This window comes from Staurois parvus, unplaced genomic scaffold, assembly GCF_062004578.1.
Source record: "Staurois parvus isolate SC_StPar_1 unplaced genomic scaffold, SC_StPar_1.0 ptg000264l, whole genome shotgun sequence".
Classification (NCBI taxonomy): Eukaryota; Metazoa; Chordata; class Amphibia; order Anura; family Ranidae; genus Staurois; species Staurois parvus.
This window is the reverse complement of record NW_028318060.1, coordinates 4,979,524-5,006,614: the sequence shown is the minus strand read 5'-3', so window position 1 is coordinate 5,006,614 and position 27,091 is coordinate 4,979,524. Positions and strand designations below refer to the sequence as shown.

At 40.1% G+C, this 27,091-nt stretch overlaps 1 protein-coding gene across 2 annotated transcripts in view; it reads right to left on the bottom strand.

The window, feature by feature from the left end:
- Positions 1–27,091, bottom strand: part of COL19A1 (collagen type XIX alpha 1 chain) — an 895,475-nt gene that overhangs the window by 423,253 nt on the left and 445,131 nt on the right. The gene's annotated exons all lie outside the window — the stretch shown is intronic.

The following is a 27,091-nucleotide window of genomic DNA, read 5'->3' as shown; positions in this document are numbered from 1 at the left end:
AGTATGTTTAATTTTATACAACACTGTTCCTATTGCAATTATAACCTAAGGAACATGAATTTTTATTGACTTAGGGAGTTTTAAGGAAAGACAGTTTTATTAAACAAAGCCTCTGCTGTTAAAGGCTACATTCACCTTTTGAAAAAAAAATAATAAATGCACATTTTGTTGCAGGTAAAAAAAATGTGCATTTATTATTATTTTTATAAGGAGCCTGCAGAGCATTGCACTTATGATCAGCAGATCGTGGGTGCAATATCAGTCTCCTGCAGATAGGGATAGCTCTCTGCCTGTACCTCCTGTATGGGCAAGTAGTTACTTCAGAACAGGAAGAATAATGGACTACCAGAGCACTCACGAGCACCCTTTCAGTGCCTTGAAAACTACGAGACATCAGCCGCAATGGCTGAGGGTATTTGTAGTCTATTCATTTACAGGAAACTGTGAATTAATGATGCAACCAAGTGGGCGGAGCCCCAAACAGCTATACTGTATTCACATTGTGACAACAGATGTGGCAAGAAGATCCCCTACCCACTGTCATAGGGAGGAGGATGGAACACATAACATGTTTGAAAGGTGAACTTATTCTTTAAAGCTATGACCCAAAAAAGGCAGACAGTCTGTGTTAAGGTGACCATCTTGGTAGAATGTCAGAGGCTCCAGCAATAGGACAGCTAGCATCACAGTATTGACATGACCAAATCTCCCCCCAAATCCTCTGGGGCTAACAGTCCGAGGTAGCAGTGTGTTGGAACATATATACAGTTATCATACTGTAGTCAAATGAGTGCCAAGGCACAGTCATATATCATGAAATGTACTGATATTTACTTAATGAAATTCATGAAAAAGTTTACAATTTCAGGATAGTGTGTAACCACTTGCCCTCCTGAGGTTTTACCCCCCCCCCCCCCTTCCTGGCCAGGCCATTTTTTGCGTTGCAGTGCTGCATTAACTGACAATTGCTCGGTCATGCAATGCTGCACCCAAATTAAATTTACGTTCTTTTTTTCCCACGAATAGAGCTTTCTTTCAGTGGTATTTGATCGCCTGTGCGGTTTTTATTTTTTGCGCTATAAAAAAAAAACTGACAATTTTGAGAAGAAAACTATTTACTTTTTGCTATTAAACATGTCCAGTAAAAAAATTTTAAAAATCAAATTTCATCATATGAAACAAATTATGAATTATGTGAAAGTTATCGTGTCTACATATGGCAGTATAGATACTGTAATTTGTTTTTCATTTTTACTAGTAATGGTGGCAATCAGCGACTTATAGCGGGACTGTGGCAGACATTCTGACACTGGGGGGAACTGACTTGGTGTCACTGACATCCCCAGTGACACCAATACAATGATCAGTGCTAAAAAAAAGCACTGACACTGTACTAATGGCACTGGGCAGGAAGGGGTTAACATTAGGGGTGATCAAAGGGTTAACTGTGTGCTGGGAGTGTTTTACATAGGGGTCTGCGTGTGCATGTGTTTCACTGTAAGCACACTGCTTTGGATGGTTGTGCTTTGCAGTGTACCCGAGCTGACAGGGAAGAAGACTGTCAGTAAACAAAACAGTCCTCCTTCCCCTCGGTGATAGTCGGAAATCAGTGGGCACCGGCGAGTAATTACCAGCCAGGGCCTGGTAAGTGACAGCCGCGGCCGTGAATGGCGGCATGGGTAGGGCGCACTCCCCCTACCCGGAAATGCAACATCATGTATATATACGTGATTTTGCACACCTGTTATGCCCTGTAGCAGTATTTCTGCTATAGGGCAGATGGGAAGCGGTTAAAGTATACACAATTTAGGTGCAAGAAAAATCTAACATTAGCTATCCTTAAAAACATTCCCTTCTCCTACCGATTCTGCATATCCTGTATAAAAAGATCTGTATGCTTATCTAGTATCTAGTAGTCCCACTCCGCAAGCCAGAGTACTTGGTGTCATTGTAGACTCCAATCTGTCCTTCCAGCCCCAGGTCCAATCACTGACAAACTCATGTAAACTCCACCTCCGTAACATCTCCAAAATACGCACGTTCCTAACCCCGGAAACTACTAAGCAACTCATCCACTCCCTTATCATATCACGATTTGACTACTGCAACTCCCTCCACACTGGCCTACCTCACCACAGGCTATCCCCACTTCAGTCGATCCTGAATACTGCGGCCAGATTCATCCACCTTACCAACAGCTCCGTTTCCGCCACCCCCTCTGCCAATCCCTCCACTGGCTTCTGATTGGCCAACGGATCAAATTCAAAATGCTAACACTGACATACAAAGCTGTCCATAACACTGCCCCAAACTACATCACCGATCTGATATCCAAATACCACCCAAAACGCACTCTCCGCTCCTCACAAGACCTCCTTCTCTCTAGTTCCCTGGTCTCCTCCTCCCATGCCCACCTCCAGGACTTCTCCAGGGCCTCACCCATCCTCTGGAACTCCTTGCCCCAATCCATTTGACTATCACCTACTCTCCTATCCTTTAGGCGCACCCTGAAAACCCACTTCTTCAGGGAAGCCTACCCCGCCCTCTGCTAATTGCCGATCTCCTCCACTCTTCCTACCACTCCATCCCCCACAGCTATTCCTCCCGTACCACTATCCCCTCCCTCCTAGATTGTAAGCTCCAAGGAGCAGGGCCCTCGAACCCTTTGGGTATCGCATTGTATTGTTATTGTACTGTCTCATGTATTGTCTCCCATTGTAATGTACAGTGCTGAGTGAACTATTGGCGCTATATAAATACTGTATAATATTAATAATAGTATAGTCAAGTGATCCTGCAGCTTAGGCTCCCTTGCGTAAGGGACAGTTCACACTACATGCTTTTCAGTGTGCTTTTTGTCTGCATCCAAAACACAAAGTAGTAGGTTATATGGTTGTCAATGTCATATTTTACATCAGTGCTTGCAGTTTCAGTGCGTTCTGAATGCAGAAGAAAAAAGTAAAATAGGCTGCATTTTTCCTGCACAGAACTATACTGGAACGTGGTAAAACGCATCATAAATGCACCGGGACTCACTGGAATGCACCAAAAACGTACTGAAACGCACATGTTCCTATTTACATGAAAAAAAAGGGAGGGGAAAAATGAACTGGAACCCATAAAAAAGGCACCGGAACGCATAAAAAACGCATTGGAATGTGCCAAAAATGCATTAAAAATGTGCATTCAGAACACACCTGGATTGCGTTTCTATAGTGTGAACTGGCCCTAAGGGAGGGTTCAACAACAGTTGTGAATTCTGTGAGATCTGATATCGCCTTTAGCCTCTCCCTCCTTCCCCCTGCAGCAAACACTCATAGACACAGGGGAGCAGGAGCTGCAGGATTACATGAGCAGAGCAGATTAAAAAGAGTTAAGTGCACTGATCTTTTTCACACAAAGTATGTAGGATAGATAGGAAGGGGAAAGGGAATGTTTTTAGGAATATTTGGTGTTAGGCGTTTCTTCCACTTTAATGTTTGTAGACATTCCCCATGACATAGCAAATCTTCCCTTTTTGCGTCCAGCTGCACTTTAAAATACATCAGTGTTACATGGTGTACAACCATGAAGGAAACCCTGCAGCTTCAAAACAACCATGGTATATCTGGACAAGTATAGAAAAGCTCCAGCTTGAGAACAACTTTGGTATACCAGGAAAAGTAAAAAGAGATGATACACAGCTACCAATTTTTGTTCTTTAAATATACTAAAATGACAGCTGGCAAAGTGCAATAACCTATAGCAAGCAACTATCAAATATCTAATTTTAAACTGACTATTCTAAACTGATGGAATGCAAAATCTGATTGACTGTTAGGTGACATTTTAAAAACACATTTAAGAGGCCTTGGGATTTCAATGTTTGTTCGAATGGTAAAAATACAATGAAATCTTCAAACAAGCTCACTGGATCTGGTGAGCAGCTTTCAAACACACAGGCCTCCCTCTGAGTACTCAGAAGCAACTCAAAGCATGCAAATTGGTGCCAAACCACAAAGTGAAAGAGTCCAAATTGCCTTTCACCGTTCATAATATTGTCACATAAAAGTATCCAATGCATTTTGAGGGCAGCAAAACATTCAAGTACATTGGGACTTAGATGAGTGTAAGAAGAACTGGAATAAGGACTTGACAACCAGATAGATATCCATATGATTTGGTGCAAAACCTCCTTAAGGACTGGAATTATAACAAATCATTATTCCATTCTTCTAGGCCCTAATAAGCGAGTTTTGTTGCCACAGAAACATGTTCACTTTTTTTGCAGCAGTATTATGAACAGTATTATTTACAACACTTTTGTGGTTTGGCACCAATTCCTGTAAATTGGATTACATCATGGCAGCCAAGGTCTTAAAGGAGCAAAAGAGCAATTATGCATACTGTACATGAAAAATTAAGAGTCATCATTACAAACCACATAATCAGGAACAAGCATTGCATACACAGTGACATGGGCTACAGAACACCTATAATGTTACATTAAGTAAGAGTGCAGAAAATTCAGTAATCATGACATATGAAAAATGCATGTAATTTGCATTCTTTTTGCACATTTTAGTATAACAGAGATGATGTGTCAGATGTAATTTGAAAAATAATATATATACCCACTAGCTAACATCTTGCAATTTGGTGTCACAATATAAGTTTCAGAAGTAAGAACTCTACATTATTATTTTAGAGAGAAGCTATTATCTTCACACTGAGCATCAAAAGTAACTACCTGCCGTCAGAGCGTCCACCCTTTCTTAGATGCAAACTGCTTTCCAGAAGCACCAGAGAGAGCAGTTCAGTGACAGGAAAGGGACAAATCTGAGACAAATTACATATGTTCAGCAATGCTCCTGGCGTTATCACTTACTTGTTCAAGCCATTAAAATGAAAGGAACACCGTGGTATTATGCAACATGCTATGCTAGAATCCTGCTCTACAGTTTTATCAGCAATCTACCGATATCCATTTACACAGACAACGCTGTAAACAGCAGAAGATTATATCACTCTGGTACTCTATGTATGCAAAGGGTAAGAGATACAAATGTATGTGTGTAAAATATACAAAACCTGCCAATAAAAATCCAGATGAAAACTCAGGAAATACAGAGTTGGATAATGCATTAATCGAATGTACATAAGCATAATATCTAAATTGGGTTACAAATTATTTATTTTTCTAGTGATGCCATGGTGCCAGTCATCTAAAAATTGCTCAAAATAGTCAAGTAATCAGAGGCTCTCAAATAGGTGAGGTTAAGCTATCATTGTGGGTGGGTCAGATTAAAGATTATATCCTCTTTTGTAGTTCAGGCAGTCCTTTCACAGCTACAGGTACTGTAATCATTATTTGTTATTCAGCCAGGGTATGTTGTTACGGTGCATTCAGTCTCCTTAGGGGCAGGATGTGGACAATACCTTCAGAGATGTCTTTAGGGATGTCTTTGGTAATTGATATCTTTAGGGAATGAATAATAAATGTTCATAGACAGTTTGTTGTAGTCATATTGTAAGCTCCAAGATGTCTTCCGTAGTGAAACAGGTCTAAATGTTGTCCAAGTCTCTCTTAGCCACTTGCCTTCCACCCACAGTACATTTACTGCAGGCGGGAGGCAGGGGCAGGCTGGATCCTGTACATGTACATCATCCACCCTGCTCCAGGTTAGGGGCACACAGTGTGCTGCTTCTGTGGAAGCTGTGTCCACCGGACACAACAGATTGCAAATCTCAGTACCCATCTGATTTCAGCAGCCTTGGGATCATAAAATCACATGATCACAATGTCAACACAGCTGTTATAAATAAAGGTCATTCATAACAGCTGTGCTTTCTATAAAGTGATGTTGTGATTGGCCCACAGCTATCACATGGTACCTGGGCCAATCACAACACCCTATACCATGTGTTTAGCTGTAGTCATTACAGATCACTAGTAAGTTACTATGGTAACACTGAACTACTGTGAAGAAACTTTGTAAAAAATGTAAAACAAAAAGAAGAGAAAAAAAATGGTAAAAAATTAATACAAAATTATTTTAAAAATTGTTTTGTTATTGTTTTAATTAATACAAGGTCACCAGTCAGTGACCCTGATCACCACCCTACTAGTCATATGATGATGCTGTAGTGCACAGTATGTAAAAAAAAGTAAAACAAATATTTAGTGTTTTAATTTTTCAGAAAATTGTGACAAAAAAATTACAACTTTAAGAAACTCGCCATATATGTACTGTGCTGGCATTTTAAGGGCCTCAAGAAATTAGATAGGCCATCCGTACTTCAGAACTGATCAGTTTATAAATATAGATACCATAGTTTATAGACAACCAAGTGAAAATAAAGGGAAAAAAAGAAAAAAGTAAACTAATGTAGCCTCCATATTTAAGAACTGGTGAGCTGCATTATACAACATTTTTGTTTTTGGGCTTAGCTATGCTTTAAATATTCAAAAATAAAAAATTGCCCAGCAATTTGGTAGCTTAGTAGAGTTTCCTTTTTTAATATAATATATCAAGTAATTGTATTTACTATACTGACCAAAGGGGGAAATTGAAAAGCATCCTCTTGTTCTCTCTTACATTACCAAAATAATTCAGAACTAGCCCTTCTTAAAATTCTCTCAATGCAAAGACATTTTCATTCCTTCTCACTTAATCTCTATTTTTAAGATGATTGCATCAATGTATACAGCATATTAATGTTTTGTAACACTTGTTATAATATTACCCTCCTCCTATGTTCAATTATCGAGTGATAATTAAATCTTGGTCACATTTGACAAAAGTCACATAATGTATAGTTACCAATCCTGCTGAGAAGTTAATAATGATGTAGTAAACACTTTCACATATAACCACAATTTTCCCCTTATACCTTTGAAAAAAGGAAAGACAGAAAAGGGTTTAACTTGTGCAATTTCATCCCCCATTACCTCTCTGCCCAAAACACTGGCTGATTTAAATTCAGATGCAAAATATGTACCACCTGGAAGCTCATAAAGAAATCTAAACCTTTCAAAGTCTCTCAACAGGGGAGCACTACAACATCAAAAGATACATATATTCCATGACAAACCATCACTAAGGAAGGGAAGACGCAGTGACTCAGAAAGTGCAGGCAAAGCAAAACAGCACTACACTCCAATATGTATAATTTATCAAGTCCTTTTTGTGCAGCAGGTAACTACTAAAGCTTTTCTGTGGCATAAAAATCTATTCTTGTCATGGAATTACTTTTTATTCCTTAAGGAGTTATGACCCAGAAAGTTCAGGATAAAGCACAGACTTTCCCACCCAATATCCTTTCTGCCTCCTAAGGTAAAACATATTTCTGCTTTGTTTGGTGATTTTTCTAATGCATTATGCATAAAGCATGCTGCAATTCTATATGATTAGGTTTACACAACATTTTGTTCACTTGCTACCAGGGCGAAATACATTTTTTTTTATTTCAAAATATTGTTTTAAGGTTGGGGTCTCCAAATGTTTGCTTGATATTTTCAAAGATTTGAGTAGACTTCATGAACCCCAGAAACATGTGTAATACCCAAATCCAACAAAAAGAATCCAAACTTTATAAGTGTGTTTAGCAAAATTCTAGACTTTAACAGTCTTTTTCTTATTGTAAACACATGTTTAAACACAGGATTTGGAAACCATATAAAATGTAATTTGAAGCCTGGCAAAGTCTTCAGGGACAATATGTTTGATTTACAAAAACTGGAGCATGACAATTATGGAGCAGCTCTGCAAAGAAACCAATCAGCTTTCAGGTTTTATTGTCAAAGTAGTTAGAAGCTGATTGGCTACCATGCACAGCTGCTCTGGATTATGTGCGCTCCAGTTTTAGTAAATCAACCCCAATGTGTGCTGGAGTGACTATGGTGCAAAACCAGATCCCAATTAGCGTTCACCCGTTATAAATCTGCCTTCCACACCTACACCTCCTCCCTCCATGCTGCCAAACAAGCCTACTTTCTGACCCTCATTAATACCCCCTCCTCCAATCCTCGCCAGCTCTTCTCTACTTTCAACTCTCTACTCTCTCCGCCCCCACTTCCACCCAGTACCTCACTCACCACCCACGAGATTGCCAATCACTTCAAAAACAAGATTGACACAATTCGCAGGGACATCGCCGCTGCTCAGACTTCCACCCCACCTATCACCTCTCACACGGTAACCCCCTCAACACCCCTCTCCCTTGGCCTCACCACTGTCCAGACCTTCACCCTACCTAACATCCCTCACACTGAAGCCCCCTCAACACTCCACTCCTTTGACCTTACTACCACTGAGGAGATCACTAAGGTCTTCTCTGAAGCTTCACCACCTGCCCCCTCGACCCTGTCCCCTCACAACTCCTACGATCACCCTCCCCCTCCATCCTACACTCCCTCACCCACATCTTTAATCTCTCCCTCTCTTCTGGCACATTCCCCTCCCCTCTGAAGCACGCGCACATCACTCCCATACTTAAAAAGCCCTCCCTGGACCCCACCGACCCGAACAACCTTAGACCCATCTCCCTGCTGCCATTTACATCCAAACTCCTTGTGCACTTAGTCTATAATCGCTTAAGCTCCCACCTCAACGACAACAACCTCCTCGACCCCCTTCCGTCCCCTACACTCCACCTAAACTGCCTTACTCAAACTCACCAGCGACCTGCTAACCGCCAAAGCTAATGGCCACTATTCAGTGCTCCTACTCCTCGATCTCTCCGCAGCTTTCAAAACAGTCGACCACCCCCTCCTCCTCAAAAAACTACACTCCCTTGGCCTCAGAGACTTCGCTCTCTCCTGGCTCTTGTCCTAGCTATCACAACGTTCCTTCAGCATTACATATAACGCTACCACCTCCCCCTCACTCCCCCTCTCTGTTGGGGTCCCTCAAAGCTCTGTCTTCGGGCCCCTTCTCTTCTCCATCTACACCTCCTCCCTTGGTCAACTGATACACTCTTACGGCTTCAACTACCACCTCTATGCCGATGACACGCAAATCTATCTCTCGACCCCTCGCCTCACCCCTTCAGTCTCCACCCGAATCACTAGCCTACTGAACGACATATCAGATTGGATGCCGCTGCACTTCCTCAAGCTGAACCTCTCCAAAACCAAGCTCCTAGTGTTCCCTCCAGCCAACGCACCCCCCCCCTACTGACTTCTCCATCACGTCAAACAATGCCACCATCAGGCCCACCCCGCAAGCAAGTGTACTTGGTGTCATTCTTGACTCCAATCTATCCTTCCAGCCCCAAGTCCAATCGCTAACAAATTCATGCAGACTCCACCTCCATAACATCTCCAAAATACGCCCATTCCTACCCCCAGAAACTACTAAGCAACTCATCCACTCCCTCATCATATCTCTAGTTCCCTGGTCTCCTCCTCCCATGCCCGCTTCCAGGACTTCTCCAGGGCATCACCCATCCTCTGGAACTCCCTACCCCAATCCATCCGACTATCACCTACTCTCCTCTCATTTAGGCACACCCTGAAAACCCACTTCTTCAGGGAAGCCTACCCCGCCCTCTGCTAATTGCTGATCTGCTCCACTCTTCCTACCACTCCATCTCCCACAGCTTTTCCTCCCATACCACTATCCCCTCCCTCCTAGATTGTAAGCTGCAAGGAGCAGGGCCCTCGAACCCCTCATGTATCGCATTGTATTGTTATTGTACTGTCTCATGTATTGTCTACCATTGTAATGTACAGCGCTGAGCGAACTGTTGGCGCTATATAAATACTGTATAATAATAATAATAATAATAATAAAATGTGTAAAAAAGGTCCTGAAAAGAACTATCTAATAAACCACAATGCAGCTATTAAAGATAAGAAAATTAATAAATCTGGCAAGCTGCTACTTGCAGTATTAATGCCTTCTTTCACACAATAATAATATATGTGGCCCACTGTTTCTCTCACAACTTAACTAAAGCCAGAATTTGAGATGAGCTGGTTTATTTATTTAAAAAATTCATTTCTTCTTTCATTGTGTTCCTGTAGCAAGAAACAGTTGAATTACTCCCTTTGATATATTTCCCAGGCTTCTAAAAGTCTTGCACAGCTCAGATCTTGATGACATAGGCATGCCCCAGAATTACATCTCCCAAAAACCCTCTCCCTACACATGGGGTCTATTTTTAAAGCAGTGAATGCAACTTTCAGCAAATATCTCTGGTAGAGAATCGCCCAGGTCCATGTGCTACAAATTGACAGTGATTGATTCTCCATCAACAAATATTGGTAAAGTCACATTCACTGCTTTATCCAATACTGGTTTTTGGCAAGACAGCAGCACTATTTTGCTGTGAGAGAAACAATGGTTGCATGTAGAGAAGGACAGTGTGGGAATAGGCAGAGACCAATAGCAAAACAGGGAAGCCTGACAACAATGCTTAGGATTTTAGCACACAAAAAGGCACTGGGTTGTCAGTCTAAACAGAAATTCGGGAGTACACTGAATTTCTGGCAGATCAGCAGGTATTTTTCCATACTTGCAGTGCTTTTAAAAGGGATAAAACATGGGGAAATGTGTATGTATTTCAGAACTGTACTGAATATGGTTTTACATTGCCATGACCCAACATTCAATCGTTTATAAGGAGCTGACATTTTCAGAAGCACTTGGTGGAGAATATGGAAGTACTTACATTAGTCCATGCCTCTGAAAGATCTTGCAGTCTACACTCCTTTATATATACTGTATATTCAATCACACACACTGCCTAGCTAACCACTTTACACCGATTGTTTTTTGAGCTGTGGTCATTAAATAGAGCACTTAGATAAAACGCATGAATGTGGGGGGATAACACATAAAATCATGCAGCTATTATAATTTTGGGGGCCAAGCCCAGCACCAAGCACTGCAAGTAACAGCTACAGTATACTGACACTGTAGCATCCAAAATATTTTTTAGATATCCTTGCTCTATTGTTTCTGTTCAAAACTTCACAATAGTTTAAAATTATTTTTTTTTCTTTATTATTATAAATTATATTATTATTATTTAAATTTATGGGTTGAGTGATTATGTATGTACAGTATACTGTAGTAGACTGAAGGATATAGGCTATGGACTTAGGGGTATTTTACATACTTCCTCCTATTCCAGGAATTCCTGCTTTTTGCAGTATGCCACAGCTGCCCTTTAACCATTTGTAAAGGCTCATTCAAACAAGATTGTTTGGGCTAGATTTGCTTAATTATAAGAAATTCTTACAAGTTAATTCAGGAAAAAGATTGAGGGGTTTGTTCATTAAAGTAGGTATAAACCCTAACTGAACGTTATTCAATTCTACAAAGCACTAAAAATATTATAAACAACAACAGCCAGATCACATTGCTGCTAATAGGGGGAGGGGGAGACTAAACATAAAAACCGAAAAAAATGTGGTTGCAAGTGTGCACACCCTTTTATAACTGAGGATGTAGCTGTGTTCAGAATTAAGCAACCACATTCAAAATCATGTTAAATAGGAGTCAGTACACACCTGTCATCATTTAAAGTGCCTCTGATTAACCCCAAATAAAGTTCAGCTGTTCTAGTAGGCCTTTCCTGATATTTTCTTAGTCGCATCCTACAGCAAAAGCCATGGTCCGCAGAAAGCTTCCAAAGCATCAGAGGGATCTCATTTTTAACTAGTAGCTGACTGCAGATAGCCGAATGACGGCTGCACTGCGGCCGGCCAGTTCTGGGTGGACGTCATATGACGTCCCACCAGAACGCGCTCTCCTGCGCGCCCCAGGGGGCGCGCACCCGGCGATCTCCGTGATCGCTGTGTCCTACGGACACAGCTGATCACGTGATGTGGTAAAAGGCCAATCACAGCGGCCTTTTACCACCTGATCAGCGGTGTCCAATGACACGCTGATCAGAGGGAAATGCAAGTGCCGGTTCTCGGCTGCACTTTCCTCACGCTGTCAGATCGTGAGGAAAGTACTGCCGAGAACCGGCAGTTGTCAGAGCGAGGATCGGCACCGATCATCAGGGCACTGATGATCAGTGCCCTGATGATCGGTGCCCAGCAGTGCCACCCGCAAGTTCCGCCCACCTGTGCCCAGCAGTGCGCCCACTAACTCCGCCCACCTGTGCCCAGCAGATCACCCACCTGTGCCCAGCAGTGCACAAACCTGTGCCCAGCAGTGCATCCACCTGTGCCACGCTGCAGTGTCACACATCTGTGCCCAGAAGTGCCACCTACCTGTGCCCAGCAGTGCCACCCACCTGTGCCCACCCACCTGTGCCCACCAGTGCCACCCACCTGTGCCCACCAGTGCCACCCACCTGTGCCCACCCACCAGTGCTGCCCACCAGTGCCACCCACCAGTGCAGCCCAGCAGTGCTGCCAGTCAGTGCCACCAGTCAGTGCCCAGCGGTTGTGCCAGTCAGTGCCCAGCAGTGATGCCAGTCAGTGCCGTCTATCAGTACCCATCATCAGTGTCACCTATCAGTGCCGCCTATCAGTGCTGCATATTAGTGCCACCTATCCGTGCCACCTCATTAGTGCTGTCTATCAGTGCCCTTTAGTGCTGCCTATCAGTGCCCATCAGTGCCGCCTATCAGTGCCCATCAGTGCTGCCTCATCAACGCACATCAGTGAAGGAGAAAAATTACCTGTTTGAAAACTTTTATAATAGAAACAAAGAAACTTTTTTTTTTTCAAATTTTTTGCACCTTTTTTATTTATAGCGCAAAAAGTAAAGTGCCCAGTGGTGATTAAATACCACCAAAAGAAAGCTCTATTTGTGAGAAAAAAATGATCAGAATTTCATATGGGTACAATGTTGCATGACTGCGCAATTGTCAATCAAAGTGCGGCAGCGCTGAAAGCTGAAAATTGGCCTGGTAAATAAGGGGGTATAAGTGCCTGGTAGGCAAGTGGTTAAAAGGTATCAGTCAGGAGAAGGGTACAAAAGAATTTCCAAGGCATTAGATATATCATGGAACACAGTGAAGACAGTCATCATCACGTTTAGAAACAATGGCGCAACAGTGACATTACCAAGAACTGGATGTCCCTCCAAAATTGATGAAAAGACAAGAAGAAAATTGGACTGGGAGGCTGCCAAGAGGCCTACAGCAAAATTAAAGGAGCTGCAAGAATATCTGGAAAGTACTGGCTGTGTGGTACATGTGACAACAATCTCCTGTGTTCTGGGCTATGGGGTAGAGTGGCAAGATGGAAGCCTTTGAAAAAAAAAACACCCAAATTATGCAAAAACACATCTGAAGTCTCCCAAAAGCATGTGGTAAAATGTGCTATGGTCTGATAAAACCAAGGTTGAACTTTTTGGCCTTAATTCCAAAAGATATGTTTGGTGCAAAAACAACACTGCACATCACCAAAAGAACATCATACCCACCGTAAAGCATGGTGGTGGCAGCATCATGCTTTGGGGCTGTTTTTCTTCAGCTGGAACTGGGTCCTTAGTCAAGCTAGAGGGAATTATGAACAGTTCTAAATATCAGCCAATATTGGCACAAAACCTTCAGGTTTCTGCTAGAAAGCTGAACATGTAGAGGAACTTCATCTTCCAGCATGACAATGTCTCAAAGCATACATCCAAATCAACAAAGGAATGGCTTCACCAGAAGATTAAAGTTTTGGAATGTTCAACTGAGTTGTACAGTTTATAGGTTACATTAAAGGTGGAAAACGTTCTGAAATGATTTCTCTTTGTCTCATTTTTTTACATCACAGAAACCTGACATTTTAACAGGGGTGTGTAGACTTTTTATATCCACTGTATACACAAATGTTTTACCTTTCATTTCTATTTTAAACTGAATGCGTTGTTTTACAAGGTGAGGGTTACAATCACTTTATTATGAAATGATTCTACTTTTGTGCTCATTTACCTTACTGAGGTTTTAAGAATGGTGTTAAGCTTTTCTTTACTTGTTGGAACAGTCAACTTACGTACCTTTAAAGGCAATTTAAGTTTCACACTTTACAACTTATATTCTCCATAGCTATATTGACAATAAATGCAACAGGAAGGCAGCTTGGAGTGACTGTGAAGGTGTCCATGCTACTACTGTATTACTTATGTTACTATTCTCAGTTCATTGACAGCTAAATTAGGGAACTTATATGCACATATTTCTAGAGCTTTTAAATGGAAAATTATTTAAATGTTGTTTGCAAGCCTAAGAAGCTTAGGCAGTACATCTTTTTTCAGTCTGAAAGCTGGTGTAGACTTTACTGGCAGGGAAAGGGATGAGAATAATCTGTACAATGTGAGGATTAAAGTTAATTCCACATTAATGGCATGCAGCAGGATAATGACTACAGTCATGTTGCAGATTTGAGTCAACTGTCAGCCAGATACCATACAACACCACACTATTGTGACAGCACTGTTATTATTTCCATGATTCAGACTAATGAATAAAGAAGCATTATGGATGCAGTGGCATGTCTTCAGATTAATAAAAAATAAATCCAGTTTATTTGTTTAAAAAAAAAATATTTCTCAATGCTAATTAACAACTTCGAATAATACATGTTCTCAAATATTATCAGCACATGGTGTGCATATAAATCTAATTGGTGTTTTAGTAATGCAAAAAATATAATCCAAAATTAAACTGATTCAAATCAAAAGATGCTTTTAATGGAAACCTGCACAAAGGAAATAAGACATTGCTGACCTCCTTCTAAGAATACTAGTTGCCTGGCTGTCTCCGGCTTTAGATCTTTCTCAACCACTGGTCTGTTATATGAACGTAAATTAGAAAGTCAGAATGAAGTCACTCATGGTCACTATACTGGTTCCAGGTTAGGGAATAAGAAGGTGTTGAAGCCATTGAATCATTTACTGCCAAGTAACTAGTATTTTATGAAAGAATAGGTTACCAGTGGCAGCCCTTATACACTGTTAGTACAGATTTCCTTTAAAGGATAGCATCATACCTCATAATAAAACCTGTAATTGGGTGGAAAGAACGAATCAAATATGTAGGATGGAGAGATTGTGTTATATGCAGGAAGACAGGATGGGGTTGTTCTTGAAGAGGAGGAGAAAATGGGAAGAATTTATGGTGAAATATATGAAGTAACAATGTGAGAAAGATGGAAGTATTTATATATTCTATACTCTAGTTGTGAAAAGAAGTAATAGAACATTGCAGAGTGGGTGGGTTTACATGGGGGGAGGGAGGTTTTATTTAGGTAGGAGGGGAAATTAGAGGGGGGGAGGTAATGGGAATAAAGATAGTAAGAAATGTAAATAATGATATGGAAATGGTTTTTGAATGAGAATAATGATGAAATATGTATTATATATGGAAAATAAATAAAAATTAAAAAAAAATAATAATAATCTACACTCAGTACACCATCATGACAAAGTTAAAACAGAAAAAAAAAGAAGGGAATAAGAAGGTGTTGAAGCCATTGAATCATTAACTGCCAAGTAACTAGTATTTTATGAAAGAATAGGTTACCAGTGGCAGCCCTTATACACTGTTAGTACAGATTTCCTTTAAAGGACAGAGTCATACCTCATAATAAAACCTGTAATTGCAAAACATTACTTACGTTCTTACTATTCTCTCTTTACTTTCTTCAATTAGAATTGGCTGCATACATATTAATAATAAAAATGTATTCATATTATTTGCATTATTAATCAAAATGAAAAAGACTCTCATACTTATTATACATTCTTTACAAATATGGCTATCTGCCACTAGAAACATTAATGTCACAGAGAAAGGGCTGAATAGCTATATAGGGTTGTTTAAAAAGGCAATAGAATGGGCACCCTTACACCCCATTCTTCCCCAGTGTTTACTTACCTATCTTTCAATCCTTCACCACTTTGTTGAACACCTTAGAACAGAAAGAAATACCTGGTACTTTCAGGAATGGAGCTGTATGTGACAGTTGGCCAATCAGTGCATTCACAGAGGGAGTCATCCATAGCCCTGTATAAGATACTACTCTGTTGATTCTTATACAGAGCTTTACTTTCACTTCCAGCAGCTGAACAAAGTGACTCGGCAGCAAAAATAAGGTAATTATTAGCTGTTGTGAAGGCTGCCCTGCATGACCAAAGCACAGGTTTACTCTACATCATTTATTATGCACTGCAAAATGTGTATCAGGTTCCAAAACATTATTAATAATATTTACTTGTACACCAGTGGGCTGACCAAGAGCAATGACAGCAGGATGTTTTCTTGAAAGGACTAATCTGCCTGTGGCCTGATCATGTGGACTAGCTCACTCATTTAAATAAACCAGTCCTGGATCACCAATGACTAACAAATTCCTGCTGTTGATGCTACAGATTAAGCTTTTAACTTTATTCTGTCCCCCAACTTCCAAAAAATTGATACCTGGTAACATTACCAACGCAGTCTCTCCTGGCCTATTGGGGGGCTTCGGCAGTATAAAGGTGGAAAATAATATTTTCACAACTCAACTACAGCAGCAAAAATTCTGTTTGTTACAGTGTAAATTCTGCAATTGCAGATTATTCTAGTGCTTTGACTTTGGCTATTATTACACTCAAAATATTTCTTCCTATTGTCTCTCATATATTAGACTATTTCCAGGTAAAACCTGCTGTCACTTTCCCTCTTTATTTGTGACCTATTGTCAGCTTTCAGCTAATACACTCTAATTTGTATTTCAAGATAAAATCTGTCTGGTCTCTCCCTCTTTATTGGCTTACTGAGATGCTTACATACTGTCCAGCCACTAAACAATATTTATGATAATTGTCTCTCATAGAATTTGCTCTAGTTTCTATTTCAAGCTCCTGCATCATCTCTCCCTCTAAAAATGTGGCCTAAATAAGCTGCTTACATATTGGCCAGCCACTTTAAAATATCTTTGATTATTGTTTGTCAAATAATACACTGAAAAATGTATTTCAAGATAAACACTGCCCCATCTTTCCTTTTTATACTATGGCCTGACCAAGCTGCTTAAATATTGTCCAGCCACTATAAAATATTTTTAGCTATTGTCTCTCAGATAATACACTCTAAATTAAATTTCACCATAAAACCTGCCTCGTCTCTTCTTCTTTATTTGCAGCTCAAACAAGGTGCTTATAAACTGTCTGGCCACTAAACAATATTTTTAGCTGTTATTTCTCAAATAATACTTTGGGCTCCATTCACAAAGTGGTATCTTACTGCAGTAAGATAACGCACAGTTTTTCAGAATTTTTTTTCAATTCACCAAAACCGCTACTTAAATACCGCATGAGCTATTCTATGAAGTGATGCAATATTTTTTAGTGAAAATTGAGGTTATTTAATTAACTTAAATTAAATTAAGTTAATTTATTTAACAAATGGTAGTAAATAGCACATTGTTAAGGAGCCAGCAACTGTCATGGTTATTAAGGATTGGGCAGCCGCCGAATCCTTAACAACTGATGAGGGTTCCCTGCTTACAGCTGAATGTAAAAACAATTGCAGTCAAGCAACCGCTTAAGGACCACCCTATAGCAGATATACTGCAACAGGGCGGCCCCTGTGCGCAAAATCACGTATATAAATGTAATTTTGCATTTCTGGGTAGGGGGCACGCAGGAGTCTAATGTGCGCCCTACCCAAGCTGCCATTCGCGGACGTGGGTGTCAATCACTGGGTCCCGGCTGGTGATTACCCGCCGGCGCCCCATGATTACCAACAGGGAGGAAGGCTGCTTTGTTTACCAACAGTCCTCCTCCCTGTTGGTTTGGGCACACTGCTCTGGATGGCTGAGCACAGCCACCCAGAGCAGTGTGCTTGCAGTGAAGAACACCCCCCCCGCCCCCTAGTAAAATACTCCCATCATATAGTTAACCCTTTGATTGCCCCTCATGTTAACCTATTCCTGCCCAGTGCCATTTGTATAGTGTCAGTGCTTTGTTTTAGCACTGATCACTGTATTGGTGTCACTGGGGATGTCAGTGACACCAAGTCAGTTTCCCCACCACAGTCCCGCAGTCCCACTATAAGTTGCTTATCACCGCTATAAGTCGCCAATGGCCGCCATTATTAGTACATTTCCAGTATCTATACCGCCATTTGTAAACGCTATAACTTTCAAGTAAACTAATAATTTACATGCATTGGAATTTTTTTTAGCACAGACATGGAGCAGAATACATTTTGGCCTAAATTTATGATGAAATTTGATTTTTTAAACTTTTTTACTGGACATGTTTAATAGTAAAAAAAAATGTTTTTGTTTTTTCTCAAAATTGTTAGTCTTTTTTTTATAGTGTAAAAAATACAAAATGCACAGGAGATCAAACACACCGAAAGAAAGCTCAATTAGTGGGAAAAAAGTAAGTAAATTTCATTTGGGTGCAGCGTTGCATGACCGTGCAAGCCACCAAGAATTCACACACAGGCCTGTAGAGCCCCTAGTATCCTTCCGAATGTGCTTGCAATTCCTGATTGGCAGCCCACAGATTTTGCAGCACCCATACTTCCCCCATTCACTGCCCAACCCGGAATTCAGTTGGAAACAGCAAATTTAAGAACTCCCCTTGATTTTTTGGAGCTGTTTTTTACGGAAGATCTGTATGCATTGATTGTGGATCAAAGCAATTTGTATGCACAACTATTTATTGCCGCCAACCCAAATTCAAACCTTGCCAGACCATTCGCATGGAAATCCATTACTGTTTTACGAATTTTTATTTTATTGGACCTAACCCTCAACATGGGCATTACTAAATAAAATTAATTGCGGTTTTATTTGTCCACAGATCCGATTCATCATATACAGTACCTGTGTTCTCTGCTGCCATGGCCAGGCATAGATATGAGAGTATAATGTGTTTTATGCATTTTAACGACAACACACTCTGTCGTCCTCGGGTGATCCTGAATTTGACCGGCTCCACAAAATTCAGCCCCTCGTAAATCACTTTAACCAAAAATTTGCAGATGTCTATACTTCCCAGCAAAATATCTGCATTGATGAGTCCCTCAATAATTTTTCTGGCAGCCTTGCAGTCAAACAATTTCTCCCCAGCAAGCGTGCCAGGTCAAGATATATAAGACATGTGAGAAGGCAACAGGCTATACATACCAGGGGTGGACTGACCATTTGGAAACTCGTGCACTGCCCGAGGGCCCGGGGTCAGTAGGGGGCCCCATGAGATGCCCCCGGTACCTTTTACATAGGATTTTTTGAGTTTGGGCAAGGACACAGGGGCCCCATGATCCCCTATTGCCCGGGGGCCCCATGAGTTGTTAATCTGCCCCTGATACATACTGTATAAGTTTTGGATTTACAAGGGAAAAGATAGTCACGTAGAGCCCCGTGGATGCCCAGACTACATGGGGAGCAGTGACAAGATAGTTTGGGACTTGGTGTTATCCTTTTTCCATATGGGGTACCACTTATAAATGCCCCCACCCCCCAAAACGACACCTCAAATTATTTGCTGAGAGGCATGTTGAGTCAATGGAAGAATTTATTTTTTTACTACAAGTTTTTGGAAAATGACAAAAAAAAATTTTTTTTTTTTACACAAAATTGTCCGTTATATGATTTATTAATCACACATACCATGGGTATATGTGGAATTACTCCCAAAAATACATTCTGTTACTTCTCCTGAGTATGGGAGTACCACATGTTAGAGACTTTTTGGTAGTCTAGCCAAGTACAGAATCCCAAAATCCAATAAGCACCTTCAGGCTTTTAAAGGGCTTTATTTCCTCATTACACTTTCTGACTACCTATCACAGTTTCAGAGGCCCTGAAATACCAGGATAGCACCAACCCCCCCCCCCCCAAATGACCCCTTTTAGGAAAGTAGATACCCCAAGGAATTTGATAAGAAGCATGGTGAGTATTTTGCAGATCTTGTTTGTTGCCACAAGTTTTTGGAAAATGAAGAAAGAAAACAAAAACATATTTTTCTTTTTTTTTTTTAGATTTCAAAACCTTGTGAGAAAAAAATGAGATCTGCAAACATACTCACCATGCCTCTTTTTAAATTCCTTGGGGTGTCTACTTTCCAAAAAGGGGCCATTGGGGGGGGGGGGGGGTTGGTGCTATCCTGACACTTCAGGGCTTCTGAAACTGTGATAGGTAGTCAGGAAGTGAAATGAGGAAATTACACACCTTCAGGCTTTCAAAGTGGTCATTGGATTTCAGGCTCCTATATGTGGTTAGGCTCCCAAAAAGTCTCACATATGTGGTACCCCCATACTCGGTAGAAGTAGCAGAATGTATTTTGGGGTGTAATTCCACATATACCCATGGCTTGTGTGAGAAACATATAATTTGAATGACAACTTTGTGAAAAAAAAAGGTTTTTGTCGATTTTCAAAAACTTGTGAAAAAAAAAATCTTCCACGGACTCAATATGCCTCTCAGCAGATAGTTTAGGGTGTCTATTTTTAAAAAAATGGTTCATTTGGGGGTGTTTGTACTATCCTGGTATTTTAGCACCTCAAGAAATATGATAGGCAGTCAGAAAGTAAAAGCTGTAGAAATTCCATTATCAATACCATAGTTGTAGATGCTATAACGTTCACACAAAGCAAATCAATATACACTTATTGGAATATTTTTAACCAAAAATATGTAGCAGAATACATTTTGGCCTAAATTTATGACGAAATTTGAGTTTTTTAAAAAAAAATTTATTAAAGAAATGAGAAAATATCGTTTTTTTCAAAATTTTTTTTATTTTTTTATTTATAGCGCCAAAAATTAAAAGGGGACAGGCGATCAAATACCACCAAAAGAAAGCTCTATTTGTGTGAAAAAAGGCTGTAAATTTCCATTAATGTACCATATTGCATGACCACACAATTGTCAGTTAAACTAGTGCAGTGCTGTATAGCAAAAAATGGCGTAAATTGCAGTATCTATACCATAGTTTGTAGACGCTATAACTTTCACACAAAGCAATCAATATACACTTATTGGGATTTTTTTACCAAAAACATGTAGCAGAATACATTTTGGCCTAAATTTATGTCCAACAGAGTTCACTATATATTTTATATAGCCGAAAGTAAAAAATATAATTTTTCTTCAAAAGTTTTGGTCTTTTTTTGTTTATAGCGCAAACAATAATAAGCGCACAGGTGATCAAATACCACCAATATAAAGCTCTATTTGTGTAAAAAAAAGGACGTAAATTTAGTTTGGGTACAGCATTGCATGACTGTGCAATTATTAGTTGAAATAGTGCAACGCCAAATAGCAAAAAGAGGCCTGGTCATTAAGGGGGGTAAATCCTCAGGATGGCAAGTGATTAGAAATTACAAAAAAAAACAGCATAGGGTTCCCTCCAATCTATACCAGGCTCTTCTGGTCTGCTATGGATTTTTAGGGGAACTTCATGCCAAAACTACTAAGCAGGCCGACTGTCACATCCTTAACAACCAATGACTCATCAGCTGTCAGCTGGGTTCTAGCAATTAAAAATTCTGGGAAAAAACTGCATGAGGGTCTCCCACTATCCATACCAGTCCCTTTGGGTCTATCATATATTTTAAGGGGAACCCCATGCCAAATTTTGTTTTAGAAAATGGCATGGGGTCCCCCAAAAATCCATACCAGACCTTTATCCAAGCATGAACCCCAGAAGGCCAGGAAAAAAAAGGGCCAGCAAGTGTCCCCCCTCCTGAATCATACCAGATCACATGTCCTCAACATGGGGGGTGTTTTGGGGCAGGGGGGCTCCTCTTCAAAACACCTTGTCCTCATGATGAGGACAAGGGCCTCTTCCCCATAACCCTGGGCCAGTGGTTGTGTGGGTCTGCAGGTGTGGGGCTTATAGGAATCTAGATTCCTGCCCCCTCCTATGTGAATGAGTATGGGGTACTCATTTACTAAAAGAGTGTGACATCATCACATTTTGATTTAGTAATTTGTGTGTTGTTTTTTTTTTTTATATTAATTGAAATTGTCTTAACACTATGACCAAAACTGTGTGCATTAGTACTGCCTGGACCCTGATGAAGGGGACAAACCTGAAAGCTTTTCCTGAAAAAATATATGTTATTGTAAATAAAAACCCATCACAGAAAGTACTCAATTGTTTCTGTCACAAGTGCACTAGAATGGCTACAATCACCTCAATCTAGTCCAACTACATATGAGATTACACTATACATAAACCCTGATAAAGGGGGATTGTCTGGACCTCTGAAACACACTAGTTTTTTCCTATTGATTATTTAATCAAACAATGCTATGGACTCTATAACCATCCTATGGCCACCCCTCCTTTAGGGGGAGTTTTCTGGTATTTTCAAGAAGCCTCACTGAAGCAAATTGGTTTGATTGGTAAGAAGGTCTCTGACAACACTGGTTACCAACCATCGAATCGAATATTTAGTGCCTGTTTGTGTGCACTTAGAGGAGTTATGTTATGACTGAGTTGGCCTCTGAGAACACTAGGAACAACTCCAGACAGCAAAAGCCCCCATTTTAGGTGCTTAAAAAATTCCATGCACCCTTAAAGTTCTAACCAGATGGTATTATACCCCGTCAAGACTACATGTACTGTTTCCACAAACGTCCCCTCTATGTTTTCGGGGCTGTGACTGCACGGGTACTTTGGTTCATATATTTTGGGATTGCCCGACCATATCTTTGATCTGGCGTAGGATTTCTGAGGTCGCTACCTTATTGTCGGGCACCCCGATACGATTGTCCATGCAGACCTGTTTGTTGGGGGCCCATATCCCAGGGGTCTCTGATGCCAATCTGAGATTGATACACACATTATGTATTGCCACTTTATGGTCTATTGCCCTACATTGGAGGTCCAATGTTGTACCCTTAGACTCCGTTTTACACAGAATTGACACTGTAATGCTTATGGAACGCATTCATTATACCCTACTGGATAAGCTGCACTTATACGATAAAAAATGGGAGTCATGGAGAGATTGCAGACACTTATTACATGCTTAATAACATCCCCAGTAAAAGTTGGCTGGCATGTACTATTAACAGGTGTATCACCTAACCTATTTTGTCATTTACGTACTTCATGCACTTGTAACTTCCTCTTTTTTTTTCTTATCTTCTTTGTTATGTTAATATACCTTTATGTATTGTACTTTTCAAAAGTGCCTTGTTTTTGCTGACAATATCACTTTTAAAGTGTGCTGTTGTTCTACTGTCTACTCTTGTACAATAAAATCGTTTGTAAACAAAAAAAAAAAAATTCCATGCAACTTTCCAGTTCCGGATAGGTGAGGAAATTGAATAGAGATAAATTATAACAGTCAACATTGTAGGATGGCAATTTGACCATGCTTTTAAATGGATACAAAACATTACAGGTCAGTGATAACTGAACAGTAGTGGCTAACAAGTTAAAAATTACTTGGGTGAATCAAAGTTTAGTAGATTTCCTGGAAACCTTGATGGAAAGATAGCATATTCAAACTGAGGAAGTAGATTATCAAGCCCTTTCTGTTGTAAGTGAAAAGTTTTACTGATAACTACCCCAAAATTACTTCCAAACTTGTCCTACTCCATTAGGGTAATTTATTGTTCCAGTGGCTAAAATTGCTCTCTGAAAACAAAGACGCAAGGGAGTAGACTGTTCATCAATAACTACTTTTTAATGTTCTGTAAGAGTTTTGGAATGTCCGCATCATCCTCCACAGCCCTCATGGTTTGTGTTAATTTCTCCCCAAAATTAAATATAAATATTAAAGCAGTTAGAACCTGCATCACTTTTCTGTGTCCCAATTTAGAGATTTCCCTTCACTGCTTATGACGACATAAACCATCATTGCTGGAAGTGACAACGTTTATAGTCTTCTTTAACCCTACTACGAAAGTGATTTATATGGTCAAAGAGATTTTTCCACTTGCTTCCTATCCTGGGGACAATGTTGCTATTAGTAAAGAAAGAAAAAATCTCCTGAATTAGACCACAGCATGAAAGATTGAGACTGTGAGGGGTTTATTTACTAAAACTGAAGAGTGTAAAATCAGGCTCACTTCTGCATAGCAGCCAATCAGCTGCTAACCTCGGTTTATTCAATTCAGCTTTGGCAATAAAACCTGGAAGCTGATTGGTTTCTATGCAGAAGTGAACCTGATTTTGTACTCTCCAGTTTTAGCAAATAAACTGATGTGTGTAGAAGAATACATGGTGCGCACTATATCAAAATATAAAATATATTTCAAATAATGGCTGTAACAGATTAACAATACATCACTAGTTGACATTTACTGTTTGTTTTATCACAGAACAAAACACAGGTCACATATTTTGCTTTGCTTTTGTTTTCTTTGTTTTTGGAAATGTCAGTCGATAAAATACTATCCAGACATCCTTGCCACAAGCAGATTGATCTGCTCTTGGTGCACCCTCTTAAAACTGAGAACCACTTCATGTGCATGTGAAATACTACTGGCTGCAAAACAAGCTGTTCAAAGCGAGTTATGCAGGACACGATTTATAACACACTTCAAATACACATTCAAATCTGTCCATATAAACAGTTGCTCAACAGTCTGCTGTTTACATTCACATGCTCTGAAATATTTTCTCAGTATTTTCCATTGCACATCTTGTGTCACAGTATCCACAAAATCCACTGTTTTCAAACTTAGAAATGACACTACTTCATATCGACTGTATGGTATTTAAGATATATTTTGATCTACTTCACAGATACAAAAATAAATAGGAACCCCTAATGTTTATATTTTTTATTAACATAAACTAAAATGTGATTGGTTGCTGTAGTTATAATTTATTATCATGTATATGGATAATAGATGTACTAATATTTAAGTTGAAGAGCACTTGCCATACCATACACATAAAATGTCCTACATCTATTTAAATGTTTGTAAGATTGTTCATGTAAGAATGTGCTTGTGGGTCTTTTTGATATAGTCTTATTCTATGTTTATTGAGTGTCTGCAATAGTGTGTCAATACAATTAAAAAAAACTGAGATTGTCAAAATTATAAACATTGCCTTATATCAACAAAATCTTCAAAATATATAGTATTTCTTACTTGGGCACGTACACACACTCACACACATAGGCCTTGACCTGCTTTTTGGTATAGAAATCTATTTTAACTCTTTCTTCAGTCTGTCCAAAACTACTAAAAATGTTTTGTCTGGGTTTAAGATTTGGCAATTTCAAAGGATATTGTATATTCATTAATTTCTACATTGTAGACTGGATAGAGTGACCCAAAGCTGTGGAAAAGAAGTTGAATTGTATTTTGGACAGAAAGATCTTTTGACTGGGTGTGGCTTTATAATAGGAAAGTAGTTTGTCTTAAAAAAAAAAAAATGACTAGGCACTGAAGCTAACCATGAAAAAGATAGACAGTGGGGGTTCTTTTGATGGAGTGCAGAAACAACACAGGAAATTTCTGAGCAGTCTTGGAGAATGGTCAGGGAGACCAGGGTGCGCTTGCCCGATGGGGTCAACATGTAGGAACCAAGCCATAAAGTAGACATGAATAGAGGAGTGGAGAACTGGGACTAGAATAAGCCAGCAGCAATTTCAAATTGCCATCTGCAGACATGTGAACACAACACATTGAACAGTCAAAGCGTGCTGGTGAAGCATCCCTAAACTAGAATCAGCTCAGAATTTCAGAGGAGTAACACACTACTCCTCCTCCTGGTTATATGCTGTCAGTTTTTTTCTCAAGGCTTCTGACATTAGGCTCACTTCACAAAACTCAAGAGAAAACACATTTATTTTAGCCATGTGGCTCTAATCTCTTCTAATTGGAATAAGCAGGAAATAACCATCACATTTTAACCCCTTCACAGCATTCACATATGTAAACAAAGGCTGCATGTTGAGCCAGCACTCATACTGATTGGCACTGAGAGATAACAGTGTGTTACTCAGAGATTGCAGTAGATTGTTTTTCCTTTTTAATATAACACAGTGTCACCAGAGCAGCTAGCCACCGTCCCTGATCGCTAGCCACCCCAATATAGTGCCACTATCATTGTTGTGATGACACTGTGGGGTTGATTTATTAAAACAGGAGAGTGCAAAATCAGGCTCACTTCTGCATAGAAACCAATCATCTTCCAGGTTTTATTGTCAAAGCTTAACTGAACAACCTGAGGTTAGAAGCTACAGTGTCACCATACCAGTATAGCCAGGCATGGTATCCCTGAGCCCCACCACACCAGTTCAGTATCACTATACCACTGCATCCAGCCATAATGTCCCTGATTACCACCACACCAGTGTCAATGTCTCCAGACCAGTGCAACCATCAACAGTGTTCCTGATTGCTGCCACAGTCTCAGTGTCCCCAGACCAGTCTGAGCCATTATTAGTGTTCCTGATCACTGCCACACCAGTAAAAGTGTCACCAGACCAGTGCAACCTTCAGCAATATTCCTTATCACTAGCCACATCAACACATCGTCACCAAAGCTAGTTCAGCCAGCAACATTGCTCCTGACTATTGCCACATCAATGTTGTGTTGCCTCTGCCTGCCACTTGTACTGACCTTGGTCTGTTTATTGACCATGTTTCTGCCTGTTGTCTGGACCAATGCTTTGCCTGTTTATTGAACATGTCTCTACCTACTGCCTTAACTGACCTATCTACATGTCCCACTGACTAAGCTCCTGCAAGACACCAGTCTAAGGCATCCCCTGCAGCCAACTGCACTCCTAGAACCACATGAACTCTTTTGTTCACTCTTTGTTCAGCCTCTTATACTCCATAGCCATTGAGCATGATATTCCTGGGGACAGCCACATACCATTAGGCTAGGTACAATACACTGTCTTTGATGCAATGGGGTTGATTTACTAAAACAGAGGAGTGCAAAATCTGGTGTAGCTGTGCATGGTAGCCAATCAGCTTCTAACGTCAGCTTGTTCAATTACACTTCGACAAAACCCCCCCTGAAAGCTGGTTTCTAAATTGAACTGCACCAGATTTTGCACTCTCCAGTTTTAGTAAATCAACCCCAATGTTGGTTGATTTTTGTAATATACAAGATACAATGTTCAGTAGATAATCATTCCAAACATTGTTAAAGTCTGACACAGGTTGTATTCCCATACTCAGGAGGGGTAGCAGAATGTGTTTTGGCATGAAATTCAAAGTATGCCTGTG